This window comes from Ictidomys tridecemlineatus, chromosome 2 (assembly GCF_052094955.1).
Source record: "Ictidomys tridecemlineatus isolate mIctTri1 chromosome 2, mIctTri1.hap1, whole genome shotgun sequence".
NCBI lineage: Eukaryota > Metazoa > Chordata > Mammalia > Rodentia > Sciuridae > Ictidomys > Ictidomys tridecemlineatus.
Window position 1 is genome coordinate 171,102,609 of NC_135478.1, and position 23,385 is coordinate 171,125,993.

The following is a 23,385-nucleotide window of genomic DNA, read 5'->3' on the forward strand; positions in this document are numbered from 1 at the left end:
TCAAAACTATTTGCTTCACTTGGAATTGGAAATAAATTAATTATTTAGAAGAACACTGATCTGACCTAAATGAAAATTCATGCTTTTGAGAATGGAATGTAGCAGCCGCACATGTTAAATTGTTGTCTTTGGGAATATTCTTTTAAAAATAACTCTTGTAGTAGATGTTGATATGTTTTAGAGATTTGTACTTCTTGACCTTCCAGTGACTATTAACTTTACTATGGTCTCCATGGTAATGATAAAAGTATTGATTAGCATTTTTTGTGCAAGTTTGTATTAATATTCTATTTGATTGAAAAGTGGATATTCAGTATTGGATTTTTCATCAAACATACTTTTCACTTTTTGAGTTCATTGCTGCCAAAAGCGTCTAAAGCAAAATAAAAAAAGCTTTACCAAATAATAAAATAAATATTCATAGTATTCACAGTGTTCAATATATGTCAAAATTACAGTAGCAAGATATTTTAGAGTATTTTCGACCTATATTGCAGAAATATCTTCTCTATAATTTTTCATTTATTATTGACTGGTGACCTCAAGCATCTTCTGGGCTGTGGCTTATGTCACAAAAGAGGGGCTGCTTTGTCAAGTGTCTACCAGAAATTATAACTTCAAAAGCATTTTTCATCACTACCTGAAACTGCAAAGAGTTGACTGTCCTTAGACCTTGATATCCAAGAGTGCTTGGTGTTAATAGTGAGTGAACTGTATGCCATCTTTGAAAGGGAAATGTTAGTTACACTGAATCTGGAGAGGCTCTGGAAGAGGCAGATGGTTATAGAAGATTGATTTTAAGATGTCAACTATGGGTTTGGGGTTGTGGCTCAGTGGTAGAGCTTTTGCCTAGCACAGGTGAGACACTGGGTTTGATCCTAAGCACCATATAAAAATAAATAAATATTTTTTTAAAAAAAGATGCTAACTATGTGTCAGACAGATTGATAGAAGCTAGAAATATAAAAATTATAACTAGCAAACTAACCCCTGATTATTTAATGCAAATATTAATACCAATGTTTTGATAAAAACAGAAAATCCTAATGAAATGATAAATAGATGTAAACAAGGCCTTTCTAGCCAAACTAGTAACTGAGGTCATGTGTGTGCAAACTTACTGGAGCAATAATGCCTAACTGCTCTCTCTCAATCCATTCTCAATCTATCCCTCAATCTATTTGTCTTAAAGAAGGAGAGACAGAGGGAGAAGGAGGGAAGAATGGGAGAGAGAGAGAGGGGGGGGAATGCAAGGGAGAGAGGAATCAAGAAAACTAGTTAAAAATGTGTCTACTGATCAGCAGATGAGGTGCCCTGAACACACAAAATCAAATATTCTGTGAACTTAACACATTCTTATGGCAAAAAACAATGCATTTGTTTTTCAGGCTTGATGGCACTAGTCATTATAATCATTCTTCTAACATCTCTGGTTCACAATAACTTTCTGATTAAACACTGCTTCTGAAACATATTTTCTCCAGGAAGAGAATGTCCTGATCAGTAAACACAAGTATTCTTTTTCTTGATGATATAATTCTCATTTTGAAACAACAGTTTGGCTTTTTGGGTTTATGAACGGTTAAGTAAAATCATTTTGAATGTGTATTATTTTTGCACATTACCCTGTATATTTTTATTATAGTCTATTGTAGAAAGAATAGTCTTTGCCTTTGATTCCTGACTAGTTTATTTGTTAAGCAAATGTTCATAAAGGACTCAATGTGTGAAGGTGGAAATTTTTCCAGCACATAAATCAAGTGGATTTTCACAAGAGGACCAATGCCTGTGTATTCTCTACTTTATTACAGCTTCTTTAGATTTGGAAGTCTTTTCAAATCATGCAAAGAAAGTGAATGGAGTTTTCAATCACTTGACTATTTAAAGATTTTTGCATTTAATGCAGGGACACATTGAATGTTACTGAATTTGTGATTTAAAATGATGAAGAAATTCACAGAAAAAACAACTCAGCAATAACTACTAGCTCTTTTTCTACTTTAGACATTTTTTTTTCTCGCTCTTTTAGTATCTTTATTTATTTTTTATGTGGTGCTGAAGATACAACCCAGTGCCTCACATGTGCAAGGTGGGTGCTCTACCACTGAGCTACAGCCTCAGCACAAGAAACAATTTTCCAACATACTAACCCTAATTAAAATTTGTGGTTTCTACCAGATCCTGAAATATGCCTATTTGCTTAACAGATTCACTCAATGATGTAATTACAACATAAAGATTCTAAACAGAATCCAAGATTGGAAAATATTAAATTAAGTATAATTTGGGGCTACATTTCTTTGGAATTTGCTCTCTTTCCACATTACTCGAGACTTATTAGGTTTCTAATATTTTAAGCATGTCTGCTCACACTCTAATGTGCATACAGATAACCGGAGGATCTTGTTAAAATGCAAATTACAACTAGGAAGATCTGGGTTAGGGCCTGAAGTCTGCATTTTTGACAAGCAGCCAGGAGATGTGGATACTGATGATCTAGGAATCACATTTGAGTAATAGGGACTTAGAAGACAAACCAAGAGATGAACAGTTAGGTTTATTAAGAGAATTCTAAACCAGGCATGGTGGTGTGCACCTGTATTCCCAGTGGCAAGGGAGGCTAAGGCAGGAAGATCATGAGTTCAAAGCCAGCCTCAGCAATGGTGAGGCTCTAAGCAACTCAGTGAGACCCTGTCTCTAAATAAAATACAAAATAGGGCTGGGGATGTGGCTCAGTGGTTGAGTACCCCTGAGTTCAATCCCCAGTACCTGACTCTCCCCCCCCAAAACAGAGAATTCTGACAAATACAATCATACAAATTACAAATTATGTTAATCTTGGTAATACATACTGTTGGGTCCTTAGAGGCTAAGCAATGAACCCTGCATTACTCAGAGATGCACAACCATAGAAATGAGCTTTCTATTTCAAAAATTTGAGTTTATTGAAATTACTACAAACCAGTAAGTTATTCTTTGTATCATCATGTATTTATGTATGGACATCTGTGTCAATGAGCAAGGATAAGCAATAAATTTATAGCTTATCTAGATTTCTTTGCTGCAAACACAAAACTCAGTTTGCATACCATGTTTGTGGAAATTTTTTAAACATGGAATATAGTTAAGAATTAAATAACACTAACATTATTAATGTCCTACCTGTATGTGCTCTTGTTTTGTTGCAAACTATTTTATATATACCTATAAATATTTGTTACTCTCCCTTAGGTTTAATTTTGTATATTTAAAAGAAGACCTCCATGTGTAATATAAATGTTTTTCTTAAAATAATAGATTTCTTCTTTTTTAAATAAAATATAATAAATCCAGTATAAAAGTGTAAAAGATAAAATTTCATTAATGTAATGCTTTAGTATCAATTAATTATACATTGAATGAGTATACAATATCTTTCCACCCACATACTGCTTCTTCTGCTTCTCAATAAATCTTGAAATATTATGCTGCTAACAGCATTTTAAAAACTCAGATCTTCTATTTCAATGGTAATCAGAACCCTCAATTTCTATCTGACTTTTGAGTTAAAGCAGTCTCATTTACATGAGTACAATAAGGGTTTTTAAGTGTGGCTAGGATCATTTCCATAATTCTATATTTTCAGTCTTTCCTGAGAATTTTTGAATCTGACATTGTGCTATAATTTGCAAAACTAAAATCCATTCAGAAATAATCATTGGTAGGAAAAGTAAAAACCAAGAAGACAGGCACCATATTTAAAACAACTTCGTTTTTCCATCATTAACCCAATGGGCAGGAAGAAAAGCATCACAAAGAGGTTCACCATAAGGGTAGCATTGATTAATTTGCTAGACATAGTCATAGCTTTCATCCAAATCTGTGTCTGTAGTTTCTACAAGTTCTGACTGATTCACTTGAAAACAGAGCTAGCTACAGGTAGTTATGTGTATATGCCAAATACAAAAGTTGTACCTGTGTCATTACTCTCCTTTTTGGTCTGGAATACACATAAGCATGACAAAAAGCAAGGAGAAAAGTTGCAAATATAAATAGCAATGCTGAAATACTCTTACAATGCTTCCTTGATTTTTTTGTGCTTCACAAATATGTCTACAGAATTTTTTTTTTGTAAACAAAGGTCTTTTTCTGTGTGTTTCTTGGCATTCTTGCACACATTTGTGCCATGTTCAATTATGAATGTGCTCATTTAATTGAGAGGACTGAATAAATTATATGCTTAGCTGATGAAAGCACTTTCTTTTCCAGAAAAGCAGTTTGATATGCAATATTTCAGTAAGTAATATTGTCTATACTGATGTTTGAAATTTATGTGAGAAGCTTTCACTTTATCTACAGGAGTGACATACTTATTTTTTATATAGATAGATATATATATTTTATTTTTTTCTGAAATAAGATAAGGCTACTAGATAAAGTCAGATATCAACTTCTGCATGGCTTTTTCTTATGCCCCGAAGAGCAAGCACTTAGGCAAATAAAGTAAAACCCTGCTTCATAAAGCCACATCCTCAATGGATGTCTTTTAGAGGAAGCAGACATATATATTTTTCAATCGAAACAGGATACTTAGAGCCTTCAGAGAGAAAATAGCTGAACCTACAGGCCTCTTAGAGTCTTAAACCACAGCCTGTACCTGTCATTTATTGTTTTGTAAATGAACTAAAAATAAAAGATTGATGGGCCATGTGAAATCCATAATTTCTTTTAATGGCCTGCTAAGGAGCCAGGTGCTTAGAACACTGGATGTTACTCAATGATTGTCGCCTCCTGTTGGTGTTATATTAAAGAGAGTTCTTGGAGCACTTGCTTATTTTTGTTATTTTTCCCCCTATTTTGACGTGGAGGTAAAATAATAATTTCAGCTTGTTAAATTTAGTTTATTTCTATAAATGCACTCAGCATACAAGTTTATCTTCTAAATCCAAAGTAGAGTCTTCATTTCCTCTCCCTTCCCACTTAACTCCCTGAAAACAAAGCTGCATGGTCGTCAGTTATTTTTCTTTCTAGTCTGAGGGGTGGGCTTTGGTTTTGCCTGAATATGAGTATCTGAAAATATATTTACCAATTCGCTCTCTCACTGTCTTTTTTTATTTCTTCCCCCTTTCCCTCTCCCTCTCCCTCTCCTTCTATGTCATCACTATTTTTTCTTCTTGCCTGTTTTCAACACAAGCTCCACAGGCCTTTTCCTTTCAGAATCTTTTCTTTCCCTTCTGAATGTAAACACTCCGAGTGACTTCTAAAAATACGGCACTATAACTGCTTCTCCTTCCTTCCTTTCAAAACCAAACTGCTTGAGAGTAGAGCTCTACACACCTACCCATTTCTTCACCTCTATTTAGTCAGGAGCCTGCAGCAATTTGCTCTTTCCCAGCCCTCCCCAAGACACCAGTGACAGTAATGTCCTCTGCATAAATCCGTTCTCAGACAGTATTTTACCTGGAGTCTGTGGCATTTGATAAAATTGACTATTTCCTTCTTAAACCCACCACTTCCTGGGCTTGACTCTTTGTTTTCTACCCTTTTTTCCTTCTTACTCCTCTTGAAGCAAAAATAATTAAGTAAAATTATGAGCAGAGCAAAACAAATTCTTAGTCATAAAAGAAAAATGAATGTCAATCTAATTGTAGAGAAAGAAGCATCAAACTGCCCAGGCCCCAAAATTATATATGAAAAGCAGTCATTATCTATACTTCTAATTAGCTAAATATACAAAACTATAATTTTATCTTCAGTTATCACCACAGGAAAGAACTGTTTGGTTCTACCCACACATCATTGGGTGGAAAATATTGTTAGTGTTGCCCAAACTGACCTGGCTGGGAGACGCCACTGCACAGCGGGGTGGCAGGAACTTCTTCAACCTTGGTGTGATCACAAGGAAGAGCTGCCTGACTCTGAGTTGTCTGAGTTTTCTGTTTCTGAAAAAGAAAGGTTTACATGGTACTAACTTGAGGCATGCTTTAAAAATAAAGGTGAGCTTTCTATTTGTACTATGTTCTCTAAGCATAGTAATGAAGAAGAGGTGTATTTGTTTCCCAGGGCTGTCTTAATAAAGCATCAAATGCTGGCTGATTTATCAGAGAAGTTTATTCTTTCACAATTCTGAGGATGGAAGTTTGAATTCAATGTGTCAGCAGGCCCTCACTCCCCTCCCTCTGAGGCTTCTAGAGAAGAATCCTTCCTTATCCCTTAAAGCTTCTTGTGGTGACCAGCAATCTTGGTATAACTTGGTTTATAGATGAACCACTCCAATCCCTTTCTTCCTCTGGGAATATCCAAATTTCCCTTTTCATATTTTGACACTGGTCATATTAAATTTAGGACCCAATATAACCACATCTTAAATTCATTACATCTGCAAAGATCCTATTTTCATAAAAAACTTCTTTCATAGGTTCTGAGAAGATATATATTCTAGCAGGACATTATTCAAACCAGTGCAAACAGATAATCCTGAAGTGACCATTTGGGAAAATAGAAAGGTAAAATGAATTTCTTTTTCAAAATGCATGTGACTCATTATATATCATTTGTTTTTCTTCTGTGAATCTCACTAAAATGATAGCAAAATAATAAAACAATAAGAAAGATTATATACAAATATTAAAACACACAAGCAAACAAACATTGAAAAGAATCCAAAAAAATTTTTTTAATGTAAAAAACTCTAAAATTCTCAAATAGATATAACAAAAGAAGGATGCTATAAAAGAAAAAACATCATAGAACAAAAATATAATAGAAATAAATAACAGTATAAAATAATTTAAAGATAAAGTCCAGGAACAAAGGTTAAAACACATACACACACACACACACACACACACACAGGGAATATAGAAAAAAAAGTTGGAAAATGAATTCATGATATTCAGCATCCATTTAATATGAAATGGAGAGGAAAAGTACAAATATAAACTATTTTTTATTTTTACTTAAAGGACATAAATCTCCAAATTGAAGGTGTCTAGCATATGTGGCCCATGTTAATTAACTTTCCATTACTGTAATGAATTCATGAAACAATGAACTTATAAAGAGAAAATGTTTTTTTGGCTCATAATTTTGGAGGATTTATTTCAGGATTGGGTGTATCCATTATTTTTAGGACTTCAATGAGACAGAATATCATTGCCAGAAGCACATTGTAAAATTCACCTCATGGCCAAAACACGAAAGAGAGGAAAAAAAAAGAGACTCGGGTCCCGTAATCCCTTTTGAGGTTATACCTCTGATGACCTAAAATTGCCTACTCGGCCCAGCCTCTTAAAGTTTCCACCAACTGGAAAATCCACCATTTTATAACAGCACCAAGCTAATGACCAAGTGTTTATAACACGGGCTGTAGGTGACATTAAGATTCCAAACTATAGTATGACTCATAGAAAACTTGAAGAAGACCTGACAAACTACATGAAATGTGAAATTTCAAAACCAGGTACAAAGGAACAAGCTTAAAGCACCAGAGAAAATAATAAAGGATATCCATAAGAGAAAATCCGACTCTGGACTCTGGTAATGGGTGCACCTATCTTTGTGTACACTAAAAAAAAAAAAAAAAAAAAAAAAAAAAAAAAAAAAAAAAAAAAACCCAGAATTGCACGTTTTAAATTGAGAATTGTTTATGAATTATATCTCCCAAAGGTGGTTGTTGTTTTTCCTCCCTCCCCCTAAAGAAATGATGGTGTGTGACTACTGAATTTGGATGAGGCGTGATACTCTTCTTCTGCCACACTCTTTCTTGGCATGCTCACTTTCTCTCTTGAGGGCAGCCAGCCATCATATGAAGATGCTCAAACAGCTCATGGAAAGACCCTGGTGGCAGGAATCAGGCCTTCTTCTGGCAGCCAGCCCCATGTGAGTGAAGAAATTTGTGAATACATTCTCACCCCTTCAGATGACTGCAACCCGGCCAAATCTTGACTACCACTTGCCTGGAGGTTCTGAACCAGAATCACCCAGTTAAGTTGGTTCTGAATTCCTGACCCACAGAAATTGTTTAAGTTAGAAATATTTATTGTTGTTTTAACTAAATATTGGAGTCATTTGTTAAGCTACATAGATTATAAGTATGACATCATCGGAAAGAAAATAATCAAAGTGCACTCTTCGGGAAGCGAAGAATATTTACAGGAGCATAACTATTTATTTTCTATTCCTACTTTGAAGAATCACAGGGGCACCTTTCATGTAACATAGAATGTACATGAACACAGAAACTAGATTTAACTAATATTTCTATGTCTGCACTGATCATAGGTGTGGAAGAAATGGAGATTCATTTACAAGAGTGCTAAATTCTAATTTGCCACAGTGCAAAAACAGAATGTGATTGCTAAAACTGATACAGGTACAAAATAGTTGTATAAGTGTGTGTCGCCTGCTGGCTGGGCTGGCCAGATGAGCTGGGTTCAAAGGAGCTGGCTGCAGCAATAAACTGAGAAAAAAGCAAAGAAACCACGCAAAACACGAGTTTCCAGGGTGGGAATGTTTGGTGACCCCGAGGGTCAGCTCCATGCTGGATATCACTGGAAGAATCAAGAGAGTGCTCCGGGATCCCCCATATTTATTGGAGAAAAGACATTTGGTAGAATATTCTACCCAAATAAGGCAAGGGGTAGGGTTTCGAAGGATGGAGTCCTGGTTGGTGATGTCTTGTGGTCAGCAGATTGATTGACATCTTGGCAAGTCACACCCATCTCAGATGCTGTGTGGAATTACAAGCAGAGCAAGAGGAAAGGCACACTTGCATCCCACAGCTCAATCAGCACCCAGAGCCAGACCAGTCCCCTCATATGCTCAAATGTGCATAACTCACACACAGCCCATGGATAGCTCCAACAGGGAAATATGTTATTTATATACATAGATAAATACCAGAGAAAATTATAAATGTTGTGATTCATGGGTTGTGGAATGAAGGCCTAAGGGATGGAGAGAATATTTCAGTGACCTACTGATGTACATTGTTTTCCTGGGTGCTATTTTAAAAATTCAAATTATTTTTTTATGAAGAATGAATATAAATATAAAAGCTGAAAAGCTAATAGTAGATAAAAACAGGAATGGAATTTATATTCCAGAGTTTCTAATATGTGTCATACACTCTGTTCACATTATTGTATTTATCAAAAGATAATCTTCAGGAAAAGATAAATTATGGCTCATGCAGATATAAAAACAAACACATATTAAATAATTTATTTTCCATACATGATCTGAAGGTACCCAGTTGATGTCATAACCAGTTCAAAGAAAGAGTCAAAACACCAAAAAATTATCTCGGGATAAAGGAATGTTGAGATGAACTTCAACTAGAAACAAAGCTATTTTCCACAGAGAGGAGGAAGTCAGTTCCGTCACTCACTGCCAGACCTAGCAGAATTGACTTATCTATCAGTTAGGTACCAAAAAAAAAAAAAAAGAAAAAAGAAAAGTTCAAAGGAGCTTAAAAAAAATGAACAGGACTAGAATATGACAACCCAGAAGGCGTGCTGCAAACTATGCAGTTTTCCAATGAAATACCAAATTAATACAATGTGTAGGCTAACCTAGTGAGGCAGGTGCTGTTTTTTTTATTTGTTTATTTGTTTGTTTTTTGTGGAGAAAGAAAGTGAAGCTTAAAAACTGGTTATATACCTTGTTTATATTCCGACAATTAACAAAGGCATAATTAGGAATGTGGATTCTGTATATTTATATGTGTATGTGCATATTTTTGAGAATGACCTTGATCCTTGATATTGATAACTGATTTTTTTTTTTACTTCAAAAGATAATGGTATACATTTCTTCTGTGGTTTATCGTTTGTTTGTTCAAAATTGATATCGTCAGTTCACCACCCAAGGTCCAGTCAAATTAAACTCTTTGGGTTCCAGGGACCTTACCTATACCATTGGCTTCTATCAGGCCTTCAAGGGACTGTGAAAGGTCACAAAAATTCTGTATTCTTCCCAAAAGAAAGAAAGCCCTCCTCATGCAATTTCTTTCTCTTGTATGATCATCACAGTTCCATTTACACTTCACTCCCTTTCTTTCTTCCTTTTCTCCTTTTATAAATCCTATGTCCTCCCAGGTTTACACCTCACACACTTGATTCTGTCACCCAGCTCTGGCTTGAGCCTGACTAGGTGCAAAAGGACCATAACTAGTTTAGATAAGGGAGACAACGACCAGGGAAGCAGTGCTGACCTCCCCTTGCCCTTGCCTGGCTTAGTTTCTGCGACATTGATAACTGCCGGAAGAACTCGTGATATCTTGTAGGGTCAAACTGTGTCCTTTCCAGTCATCCTCTTCCCTCAGAGGCCACAAAACTTGACCACAATCACACTGTGTGCAGCAGGGGCTGTTGGAATAATCAATACTTAGAGTTTGATACATTTTAAAAACCATAGTAACTGCCAAACAACATAGAGATGATATTTATTTATGAAATTGTTTTTACCATGTTGGTGGTCAAACCCAGGGCTTTGCACAGTCTAGACACATGCTCTACTAATGAGCTGCATCTCCATCCCTTTGCAGTATTGGGGATTGAACCCAGGGGTGCTCTACCTCTCAGCTGCATTATTTATTTACAAATAAAATAAATAATGGATGTATTATATATGTAAAATATATAATACATCCATTATTTATTTTATTTGCAATAAAATAAGTTTAATTAATTTATTTTTTATTTTGATACAGAGTCTCACTAAGCTGCCCAAGCTGATCTAGAACTTGAGATTCTTCTGCTTCAACCTCCTGAGTTACTGGGCCTTCAGGCTTGTACCACCACATTTGACACCTAAATAACGTTATTTTTTGAATTACAGTAGATGGGGTAGAGAGAGAAGATGGGAGGGGAGGGGAGGGGGGATAGTAGAGGATAGGAAAGGTAGCAGAATACAACAGTCACTAATATGGCAGTATGTAAAAATGTGGATGTGTAACCGATGTGATTCTGCAATCTGTATTTGGGGTAAAAATGGGAGTTCATAACCCACTTGATTCTAATGTATGAAATATGATATGTCAAGAGCTTTGTAATGTTGTGAACAACCAATAAAAAATAAATAAAGAAAGAAAGAAAGAAAGAAAGATATTGTACCAACAAAAAAACAAAACAAAACAAAAAAATGTTATTTTTAAACAACATTAAAATATCTTTAAAAGAAAGGGGAAGGCAAGGTAGATGTGGTCAAGTTGGTCCTTAGGTTTGCATGTTCAGGCATTTCACAAGTTATGTTGTATCTATTATATGCCAGTCATAATTTCATCAGGTTACTGAGTGATTATTGGGCTCTTGGGAAATTACTCTTGAGTCACTAGAGACTAATAAAATATGAAAGTATTAATTGGCACTTTCAGGAAATATCATCATCCTCTTCAATCCAGGTCACAGATGGAGGAGGTGAACACTTGGCACACTGAAGGAGCAAACCAGTCCATCGGTGGAATGAATCATGGGGCAACAAACCACACAGTCAGATCTCCTTCACATGGTACTTCTCACCAAGAAATTAAACTAAAACCTTCACATTTTATGATGGCTTCACAAGATTTTTCATATTATTCAGAGGAAAGACAAATATTTAGATAGGTTTGCACAAGACCATTACTTTACCAAGATTGTATTGTTGGTATGTAATATAGAGAGATATAATGAAGAGAGCTGAATGATTTCAGAAAACAATGTCATTACACTATTTTATCCTAAACTGGATATTTATTTCTGGGTGCCTGGGTGGTATGTAGGTACAGTGGCAGAATCCTTTCACTGTTTCTTTTTATATACTCTGGAAATCAGTACCTTTGTGCTATGACAATATTGTACAAATGTTTTAAAATGAAATTAGTCTTCTGGTAGTCAGATGAAAACTGATAAGGCAAATGAATTTTAGGAAAATCTTAGTGTTTTTAAAAGCGACTGAAGGTATCCTGGACTTTGGCATTGAATGCAGCAGACAGTTTGTAAGAAAACTGCCACACCCAGACATTTGTGTCTTCCTATAGCCACCTTCCCTTGAGTGTGGGAAGGACATACTGTGCACATCTAATGAATAAAATATGGAAGGGATGATATGTCACTTTTGAGAGTGGGTTATAAAATGACTGTGAGTTCTGTCTTGGTGTTCTCATTTTATTTTTCTCTTTCTCTCATCACTCATTCTCAGGCCAGCAGGCTTTGAGTATTGTAAGCAATTCTAAGGAGAAGTCTGTCTGGTGGGAAACTAACATCTCTGCACAACATGAAATGGAAGCTTATCAACAGCGTAAATGAATTTGGAAGTGAACCCTTCAATTTTATTGAATTTTGAGATGATGGAAGCCTGGGATAACAATTTAAATGCAGCCCAGTGAAAAAACTTGCATCAGAATCATCAGGATAAACCACTTCTGGATTCTGGACCTTCAGAAACCATGAGATTAGAACAAATGTTTATTATTTTTCAGGTGTAAATTTTGAGATACAATGTTATATAGCAACAGATAACTAATAGAATATACTGTTCCATATAACATGTTATCTTCAATACTTAAAAATAATAAAATAGGGGCGGGGGATATAGCTCACTTGGTAGAGTGCTTGCTTCACATGCACAAGGCCCTGGGTTCAATCCCTAGCAACACACACTCATCATCATCATCATCATCCTCCTCCTCCTCATCCTCCTCCTCCTCATCATCATCATAAAAGAGAGCCTATTAGGTGACATTAGTCTAATAACATGATAGCTTATTTGTTAATCAACATTAGTGGCTTTAAACACGTGTTTTGATTTGGAAAACCCATAGTCTGTTCAAAGGAGTTCCTTATAAATACTTAGAGTTTAGTGTTAGTTAAAAAGTATAACACTTATCAGCTCACAACTTCCCATGAAATTTCCATGGACATTAAAAAAAAATGTTATATACTAGAACTCTGCCTGACACTAAAGGATTATGTTAATGACTTTGTTTAGGTTTATTCTGGGAAACAAATGAATTAGCACTTAGGATTTCCATATTTATAAGAAAATGGTCTCCTGTATTTACATATTGAGTTGATAAGTGGATCCACTTACATCCATGTTAGGGACAATGCTGTTTGATGGAATAAGGAGAGGTGCTTGCAAGAAATTATATGGAATCTTATTCCTTTTTCCATTGCAGTCATTGTAGGAAAAGAAATTATTTTGCATCCAAGCAATATTCTGCTTTGAAAAGGTTTATACAGCAATATCATTACAAATATTCAAACCATTAAAGTTTCACTTCACAAATCCCTTGATTATAGATCAATAATGGATTGGTTTTAACAGTCAAAAATTTACATTGATATATCCATGCTCTATAATTTCTTGAATGAATCATATTACTTTCATTTTTATATGGGTTTAACTAATCCAAGACAAAATCCTCTAGTAATCCTAAGTACTTTAGAATTATAATATGGCAACCTCCCAATTCATTATGTGACTAAAAATAAAAAGGATATAAGAGATAAATTATGTCATTTAATGAGTTTTTCACAAAACAGTGGCATCTAGTGGTCTTTGAAAATCATCCTCCTGAGTGTTTCTAATTTGTCTTTGCTCTTTAGTTTGAAAATATGGCATTAGTTGTCCATAGTTGGTTCGCTTGTTAGTTAAATTTACTAGTATGTCTTGCTTCACAGAATCAAGTTTTTGCAATATTAAATTCATCTTTTATTTTTCAGTTGTGTACTTTACCTAAAGTCCACAGTTTTATTCTTCTTACTATTTTATAGTTATTCTAATATAGATATTTGTATATAGATAGTGCTAATGAGTTAATGCCACTAAAATAGATAAATTACTTTTGTAACATCAAACAAAAGACTACTTAAGAACAAAGAGCTATATAAAAAGATTCACCTTTAGAAGCTATGAAATTTGCCTTTTTGGCTTTCTAACAGAACAGAGTAATGTAAGCTCTTTTATCACTGCTTGGTAATAATAGTATGTGTAAATATTCTTTAAACCTAATAGTCTGTAAACCTGAGCCCAATATATTCATGTTTTGAACTTTCTTAAATACTATTCACTGGAAGAAAGATGTTGACCTTATCTTTTCATTATTTATTAGGAACAAATATGGTGTGCATCAGGTTGGTTTAAGAAAAGCAAATAAAATATTTTCTTTCATATATAAAAATGAATTAATGATACAAATGTTTTTCTGTCAAAATGATATTGCTTTAAGATTTATCTGCCTGAGCTAGCCTATAAAAGATAATGTGAGACTGCTTTAAAATACAAGGATTTAATTTGTGCTTAAGAACATTCTCTTCACTCATGAACATTACTTGTGACACTTAGAGGGATCTCATTGTACTCTAACTCCAAAAATGATTTTAAATAATTATGATGGACATGAACTCAAAAGTGTGTCATAGAAAAACTATTAATTTAAATAAATTCATATTCATGCACAGTTCCATGTTTATTATATAAACAGGGGAGTGCTTATGTAGTGTTCTCTTTTCTTAGTCTGGGAGCTGGTCATACTTTGTATAAATTCATTGAGATGGATAACATGATTTGAATAGAAATATTATACATACCATGTGCATTATATTTAACAAAAATTTACATTAAAAGCCTAAGAAGGCAAAAGTTGAAAATTTTTTTGGAGAAAGTTCTCGATATTGCAATCTTCATTTGAAAACATAAGGCCTAATGGGGTATACTTTTTATAGAATTATTTTTGTAATCCCTTTTAAAGATTAATATTAAATTTTCCTCTAGCTTAATATTAAAGTTTCCTCTAGTGGTAAAAGATATACAACTTATTTTTGTATATATACATATAGTTATTTTCTATTTTCCTTATAGAGAATAACTCAATTTATTTGCTTAAAATAAGTTGTAAATCTTTGAACATTGATATATCCTAGAAGTTGGAATTACTCATTTAGTTAACACCAGATTTGGGGTCTACATAATTTAGATCGACTTCTTTATTCTTGAGATATCTTTAGAGCAATTAACATTACCAATCAGTAGTAGCCTACAACATAATTTAGTGTTAACGCAAGTTTTCTAATAGTGATATTTTATTTGTAAATCTGTGTAGCTCACACAACTAATTCACATAAAATATTATTTTATTCAGGGGTTTCTAAAAATAGTAGAAACAGAAATGGAAAAGAATCCTTGTTGCAAGAATTCAAACTTTATATGGAAAAATACTGCTTTATGATTGGACAATAAAAAGTCATATAATTCACTTTAGTCATCAAATTCTAAATATCAAGAAGATTGAAAGGTATAATTAAAATAAAATATAGCATTAGGTAGTTTCTAATTCAGAATATAATTAGAAACTACCTAATACTAATACAGAATGCTCATGTATATTTTCAGACTCTTCCATAAATATAAGCCACATTATTAAGTTGAAAATCATTTTTAAAAGACAATAAACAGGGTTGGGGTTGTTGCTCAGTAGTAGAGTGCTCACCTAGCGTATGTGAGGCTTTTTGTTCAATCCTCAACACCAATAAAAATAAATGAATAAAATAAAGTCACTATGTCTATCTCCAACAAAATAAAAAATAAAAATTAAAAAAGACCACAAACAGGTAGCATTCGTAAATCACTATTTTCTTCAAATTAAAAAAAATGCTATTAAATATTAAAGCATAGATGACACTTTTTGCTGAGAGAAGACATGAACCATCAAATTTGCTGCAGTAGGTAGGTGTTGGTAACACTGTTCATATATCTTCTCTGATTCACATCCTATGCTGCTTGCCCCATCATTGTATGAGGTGGGATCTGGCCACCCCTGAGGCTCCCACTGGGACTCAGTGACAAAACACATAGGGCAAATTTTGACCATTGATTGGTAAGAGACACAAAAGATAGAACAGATAAGTTTTCTCTCTGCTTTTTACTCAATGAAGTGCTTCAATTCGTAGGAGGACTTTTTCCATACACGCCACTTCAAGGTTTGTCAAATTATGATAGCATAATAATGCAACACCATGCATCCCCTTCCCCCAATTTCTTTGCCTCACTTTTTCTCTTATGCTTGGTGCCACGGAATTACACTTCTAAATAATTAGCACATTAACATGAAGTAACATGAAGGCTTTTTTTTTTTTGTTGTTTAATCACATAAAGAATCCAAACTAAGAGATTTTTTGTGTTCAAGCTCTCTGAGGAAAATTATATGCTATTAATGTAACACGTAAAAATATAAGTCCTTAAGCTTTAATATGTAACTACAGTAATATTACAGGTGCCACTTTCTTCAAATAAGCCTTCCTAGGGTTCTCATTGATGGAGACAAGAAAAAATGAGAAGAATACTTTTGTTTTGATGGTGGTAGTGGAAAGATACTCGGAGTTCAATTTTGATCATTTAACCTTGAATTGCCTATTAGACATTCAAATATATATAAAAAAGGCAGATGGTTTTATGAGTCTCAATCTTGGAGAAGAGGTCCAGGATGGACATAGAAATGTGGGGATCCTTAGCATATGGGTGGTATATCATATCACGAGATTGGACAAAATTTTCTAATGACTCAGTGTTGACATAAGGAGATGATCCCAAATGATGGCTCTCTGAAATGGAGGAATAGGAGAGACTAACAGAGTTTCCAGAAAGGTAGAGGAAAAACCTAGAGTGCATGATGGTTTGGTTGTCAAGAGAAGACAAAAAATTTTTTTTAAGAGAGGAAAATATATCACCTAATGGGTACAACGATGTCGTCAGGTGAAGAAAAAAAAATGACTAAGAATACTGACTGAATATTGCGATGTGACTAATTTAATAGAAGCATATTTTGTGAAGCAGAGAGGGGTGAAAAGTTGATGAAAAGATTCAAGAGAGTATGAGAGGAGGGAAAGTGGGTGTATAGACGCCTCATTCAAGGAATTTAGTATAGAGAGAACAAATGAAATGAGATATAGGTAGGAGGAGGTAATGAGGATATGAAAGGTTTTTTCAAAGATGATTTTAATGAATAGTATTGTTATATGCTGAAAGAAATGACCCAGAAGAGACAGAAAAAAATGTATGATTCAAGAAACAGAGAGATAAATTAATTGCTGGAACACTATCCTGCAGGACATCATAAGAATAGTATCTGGTAAATGATTAAAACTGGCCCATAATGTCAGAATGGACAATTCACCCACCATAACAGAAAGAAATGCAAAAGATTCCGATGGATGTATATGTTAGTGTTGTAAGTCTATGTTCAATCTTTTAAAAATTTGCTTCTATTTTCTTACTAGAATAGGAAGTCAAATCCTTAGGTCACAATAAAGATAGAAAATGAATTGTTAAAAGGTTGAGAACAGCAGAAACAGAGTCTAGCTAGGTAAATAAAAACATGATCAGTATATGGATTTACAAGATACAAGGCAGCAGCATCAAGGACTATTTGGGTTAGTGATACTGAAATTGAAATAAGTATGGACATCCATGAGTTTTTCTTTAGCTGTGCTCAGCTATGGGATTACATTCAAAGAGTAGGCAAGGTTTTAACTAAAGTCATAAGTTAGCAGAGAAAGTAAGATAAATGGGAAAGGGACAGGGAGTTGAGAATGTAAATAAGGAAGTGGTTATAATGATGGACATAAGACTTGTTAGATTAAAGAGGGGAGAGATAGGATGTTGAGAGGATGGTATGTAATATATTATAAATGTCAGAGAGAGCAAATAAATTTTGGATTTCAGGTATCAGAATTATTTGGAGTGGTATCAGAAAGAAAAACAAAGACTATAAAGATGTAGTTATCTGGTTTTGACCTAAGGCAGAAAGTCTAGCACTCAAATGTCCATGGAACTAATAGGATCCTCTATATGAATATTGCAATGATGAAAAAAATTGCAGAGGTAGTGCAGAGGGCATTACAGTAATTAGAAACCCAGTGATGCTTATTCAAGGAAGAGGGTGAGCCATGGCCTGTGGAGTTACACATGACTGCAACAAAGAGAAATAATGGGAGATATAAATTGATGGCACAAATTTGAAAGCAGAAGGGTTTTAAAGAAGAGGAAAGAAGAGTGGGCTGGAAGAAGCAAAGCAGAGCAAAGAGAATCCCTAATGCTTCTCTCGGCCCACTTGTAAGACAAGTGGAACACAAGCGGTCATCATTTGAGCATACAATAAATAGGAAAAGGGCTTCCAGGAAAGCCAAGGTTTTCATTAAAGCAAGATGGCCCAGGGAGGGTTCACAGAAGAATTTGCTGATGATCTACCATGACTTCCAGTGTTGCAGCGAGAGAAGATGGGATCAGTGAGGTATAGCATCACAAAAGGCACTATGCAGGAAGACCAGATATATATTCCAGGAATGTTGGTTGTTTTGTAGGGGTTAATATTAACTGGTAGAAGAGGCTTAATGGATTTAGTCTTAATGTTTCAAGGCAGAGAGTGGCGGCCAGGCTGTTGAGTGTCAGGGGCAGGAAGTCTTCTAGTCTGCCGCTTTTCTTGTACCAATAAAGGCACAGATTTCTGCAGAGTAGAGTCCTGCTCCTAGTGCAATCTAACTTATGACCTCTGCCTTTGGAAGCCTTCAGTCTGACAGTGAAGGGCTGCTGCCCAGAGCACAGGGGATCCTTCGACCTGTGTCAAAGGCAGTTTGCTATCAATGGTAAACTGCAGAGGGATGGTCTTCTTTCAGGCACACAGGTTTCTTGCTAATTTCTCCTGAAAGAGCCCTATGGAAAGAGCACAAAATTTACAAGCTAAGTGAGAACTAGTTTTGGTTATGGACTCAATAAACCTTACTTTTTCTCTGTTGCATGTATGTATTCATTTCATCTACAGAAGGTCTAGAAATTTGGGCAGTAGTTTTTATTCCTATTCCCTGAAGATCTTGATTATGATTGTAGGAAATTATGATTCAGTGAAAATTCACAGTATCTTTTAGAATTTATTAAGTCAGGATTTTTGATAATTTCAATTAAATTTGATGGAATTTTTAATAAATATTCTTAAATTTTAATAAATTTAAATTTTAATAAATTTCCCTTTTGAAGTTGATAGTATTCAAAATGTCAATGGTGTTGTTGCAATTCATCTTTTTGAGATGTGGGATGATGTGTCACCCTAAAAGTAATGGATCAGAATTTTCAATGGTGAAAGGGACATGACAGATATTTGAAAAAGTCCCCCTACTTCAGATAAATATCCTCCACCCTAGGAGATGGTGACCCCCATTCCATGAAAATGCTGCTTTTTAGGATAAATAGCTTTAGTTAGAGTTGAGAAAAGTGTGTTTCAGAGGAATGAGTTGTGTAAAAATGGAAACTTGAAAGTGGAGATGTTGATTGGGAGGTGGCTGTGTCAAGAAGAAAGGGAGAGATCAGAATCTATATGTGTCCAATTGTATGATGAGAAATTTGTATTTAATTTTTTGGAGGTTTTGGGGATTTATTGATTTTAAAGTAGGAGCACATTGTAATCAGGCATAAATGCTCCAAGGCACATTCCAGTTGTAAAAGATGGGTTGGAGGATGTTTGAAGAATGTTGGAGAATGAAAATTGGGAGATGAGTTGAAGATGTTGCTGATTCAAGTCAGCAGCAATAAAGGACTCATCTAAGGCAGTGGCAATAGGTATGGACAATGAGTGGGTTTGAAAACCAAATAGCAAGAACATTGAGAAAAAGATGAATTAGCTATATGGAAAATGAAGAGAAAGGAAGGACAAGTTAGTACTTTTTAAATATCTCCTATGTGCTTCATGCGAGGTACTTCACTATGTGCTTCTATTTGATCTCCCCCACAAATCTGAGAATGGAGTGTTGCTGCCTCATTTTTTGCATAAGAAGAACTAGAAGGTCAAAGAATGTTTTTCTATATGTCAAATGTAACCAGTTAGGTACTGCAAGAGCTGGAATTAAAGCAGGGTGCTTGACTTCCAACCAAACACTTTTCCCTTTATATGTAATTCTTTTAGAATTACAAAAGGAAAGTAGGACCACCAGATTTTGGGGGTTGACTACTTAGGTAGATGGTGGGCCCATTAGTAAAACTAAGCAATGTTGGCTGGAGACAAAAGATGAAGGAAACAAAAAGTGTGAAGTACCTATGACCTGTCCAATTATACATAGAGAAGGTACTTGTAAATGCAACTCCAGAGACCAAAAGATATAACTTTGGATGTGGATATATGGCTAGAGACACACTAAGAGTCCAGGAAAAGAAATAGAATGGTAGGAGAGGAGGACCCATATAGAAATTTGGAGATTAACAATCTTTTAATAGAAGCAAAAGAGCCAAGGAAGGGATCATATCAGGAGCACCATCAGGAAAAAAATATATATTTTCACAGATGGAAAGAGAGAGAAGAGTTTTAAGGGGATGTAATAGTTAACAAGGAACATGCAACACTATATTCAATAAATGTACATTGAAATATTTTCCTTGGTATTAGAAAATGGGTCATCAGAGGCCCTGATGTGAAAAACAGTTCATTGAAATGGTGGAGGGGAAAGAAGTACTTGAATGTACTCTAACTACTCTTGACCCAGAAGGGAATAGTGTATGTAGAGGGATTTAGTTAGCATCATGGAACATTTAGATTTTTCTTTTTAAAGGTAAGATAGTCTTGAATATAATTTAATTTATTTTATGTTTAATTTTTGAATCAGGGATTTATTATACATTAGATGTTGTGCTTGTATTTTTCTTTAAAAAATTTGTAGTTGTAGATGGAATGTGTTTATTTTATTTGTTCATTTTTATGTGGTAGTGAGGATCGAAGCTAGTGCCTCACGCATGCTAGACAAGCATTCTACCACTGAACTACAGCCCTAGTCCTGTGCTTGCATTTTAAATGAATTGTTTTATATATTTTTCAAATAAACTTATAAGACATGTGTGAACTAGGGATCCTCCTTTTTAAGACAAATCAAATGAAGGACAGAAAGGTTAAAAATCTTGCCCAAGACCAGGCCACCTGGAAGAAGTGAGAGCCAGGCTTCAACCCAGGCAGTTTGGCTCAAGAGCCCTCATTTGTAACCACTGCATCTTGAGGAACAGGAAGACCATCTAGAGACGGAAGATGCTGGAGGGAGAAGACAGAAGGAAGGAGTGACAGTAAGCCAGGCTTGATGGCACGCATATATAATCCCAGCAACCTGGTAGGCTGAGGCAGGAGGATTCAAAGTTTGAGGCCAGCCTTTGCAACCTAGTGAGATTCTGTCTCAAAATTAAAAACAAAAAGGGCTAGTGATGTGGCTCAGTGTGCCTCTAGGTTCAATTCTCAGTGGTAATAATAATGATAATGATAATAATAATAATAATAATAATAATAATAATAATAATAATGAGTGAGAGCTCCCAAGTGTAGGACAGGAATTGCACAGCCCAACACAGAGTACAGATTCACTTCTGCTGTTTAAAGAAAGAAAAAGAATATCAATGTGTTGGTGAATGTTTGAAAGTTCTAACCTAAGGAGAAAGGTTTTTTTTTTTAATTTTACACAAAAGATCTAATAAGTAAATATATATATATATAATATTATATTATATTACATATAATATAATATTATACTATATATGATACAAATAATTTAAAATTTTTCACTCTTATTTATTTTATAAGCTATCTTTCCTTATATATACTAAACAATGACAACTATTAGGGAAAGTTTGCATTTTCTGTTTCATTGATTAGTCTATTTGAACATAATGCCATGCTTTGTTAGTGATTTTTTCAGCTTATCTTTTATTTTGGTTCATCCATAAAACAATACTTGTGCATCTACCTTGTGCTTGGCACACCATGTATACACTCATGGTGAATAAGGCCTGTAGACACACACATCCCCCGAGCTCATGAGGCTTTCTTAAAGTCAAGGAATCAGCAACATTTTCTGTTCATGAATAGATTATAAATACTTCACAAATGGTGTGAATATACTTTGCATACAACCAGAGATATGAAAAATTGTGCTGTATATGTGTAACATATATATGAGTTGTAATGCATTCTGCTGTCATATATAACAAATTAGAATTTTTTTAAAAAAGAACTAGTCTGTTGTGTTGCAACTCTTCATCTCTGTCATTGTAGTTAAAAGCAGCCAGATGGCGTGTACATGAAAAGCACGGCTATATTATGATATAAAGGTATCTATAAAAATAAGCAGGGGGCTAGATTTGGTCTGCAAATTACTGATCTAGTCTAGGAATGAAGTTATCTGGATGATCAATTACCAGATAAGACTTACAAAATATTTTGGAAGCATCAGTGGAGATTTAAGGACTCTACCTTGTGTTCTTTAGCAGCCAATTTCCACAAAGTTTGGGGTTGAGGTAGAGTGACACACATCCAGGTTTGCTTCAGGCGTTTCAAGTTTATACCTGAGATGCCAGTGTAATGGGATATACAACTTCCCTTTTTACTCTTTGAAAATTTCTAGTTAGGATGTTAAAGTGTATGCTAACCTACGTTTAGGAGCCAAAACAATAATCTCTCTTAATATTAAAAGAAAAGATCTCAATTAAGGTAGAGTTGTAGCAGGAGGATATATATATATATTCCCTAGTGTGGATTAAACTGGTAGCAGTGGCTGCACTCTATAACTGAGCTACATACTACTCCTCCCCAACTCACCTCCTTTTCCTCCTCCTCCTTTTAATTTTGAGACAGGACCTTGCTAAGTTGTTGAGGCTAGCCTCAAACTTGAGATACTCCTGCTTCAGCCTCCTGAGTTGCTGTGATCATAGGCATGTGCCCCAACACGGGGCTATATAAAAAAGTTATAATGGACATAGAAGAGTTTATTACAGTAGGTTGTCCAGAGTGTATATTAGAAATGGTTTAGGAGGAGCAGAATCAGCATTTTTATTTAATTGTGTTTATTAAAAAGAAGGGAAAGAGTAGAAGGACAGGAAGTAAAGAAGAAAAAATAGAAAGGGGATTATTGAGAAAAATAAAAATATATTGGGGTTTTTAAGTCAATATTCTGTGTAGAATATTATCAAGGGCTTGTTTTGTCTCCTTAAAAAATAATCTAGCCTGAATATTTGCTTTGTCCCTACTGGAAAGTAAACTTTATACAGGAAGTAATAATCTAATCAAATAGTCTATTCTCAGAATATTTACATTCCTATTTTCTAGATGTAGTTGATTTTTAGAAAACAGCAAACATAGAGATAAACACTTAAATTTAGAAAGTCTAAGCAAACCAGACTTTAAAGCTACACTCATTAGAAGTGTTTCCTGTTGGTTTTAAGTCCAATATTATTTCTCTACCTGCTGTCTTCTCTCTGCCCAGAAAAAGAAAATATTTTCTTGGTAATGTTTTCCTTTTTATCTCTTCTGGCAAGAGTAGGCATTCTATCTTCTGGGCTCCACATGACACTGTGATCATACACATACAGTGTCCCTTGGTATCCACAGTAGATCAGTTTCAGGAC

The 23,385-nt window shown here is 34.7% G+C and overlaps 1 protein-coding gene across 16 annotated transcripts in view; it reads left to right on the forward strand.

Moving 5' to 3' along the window:
• LOC120891906 (uncharacterized) overlaps positions 1–23,385 on the forward strand; it is a 211,730-nt gene that overhangs the window by 23,122 nt on the left and 165,223 nt on the right. For 4 of the 16 annotated variants that reach the window (XR_013435148.1, XM_078040143.1, XM_078040145.1 and 1 more), the window contains exon 2: positions 6,398–6,485. The exons of 2 other annotated variants lie outside the window; for them this stretch is intronic. The gene's annotated coding sequence lies outside the window, so the exon portion shown is untranslated. Of the gene's footprint in view, positions 1–6,397; positions 6,486–7,647; positions 7,965–10,693; positions 10,771–11,383; positions 11,491–12,162; positions 14,426–23,385 lie in introns of those variants that run through there. 10 more of the 16 variants (XR_013435139.1, XR_013435138.1, XR_013435140.1 and 7 more) reach the window with 10 other exon arrangements.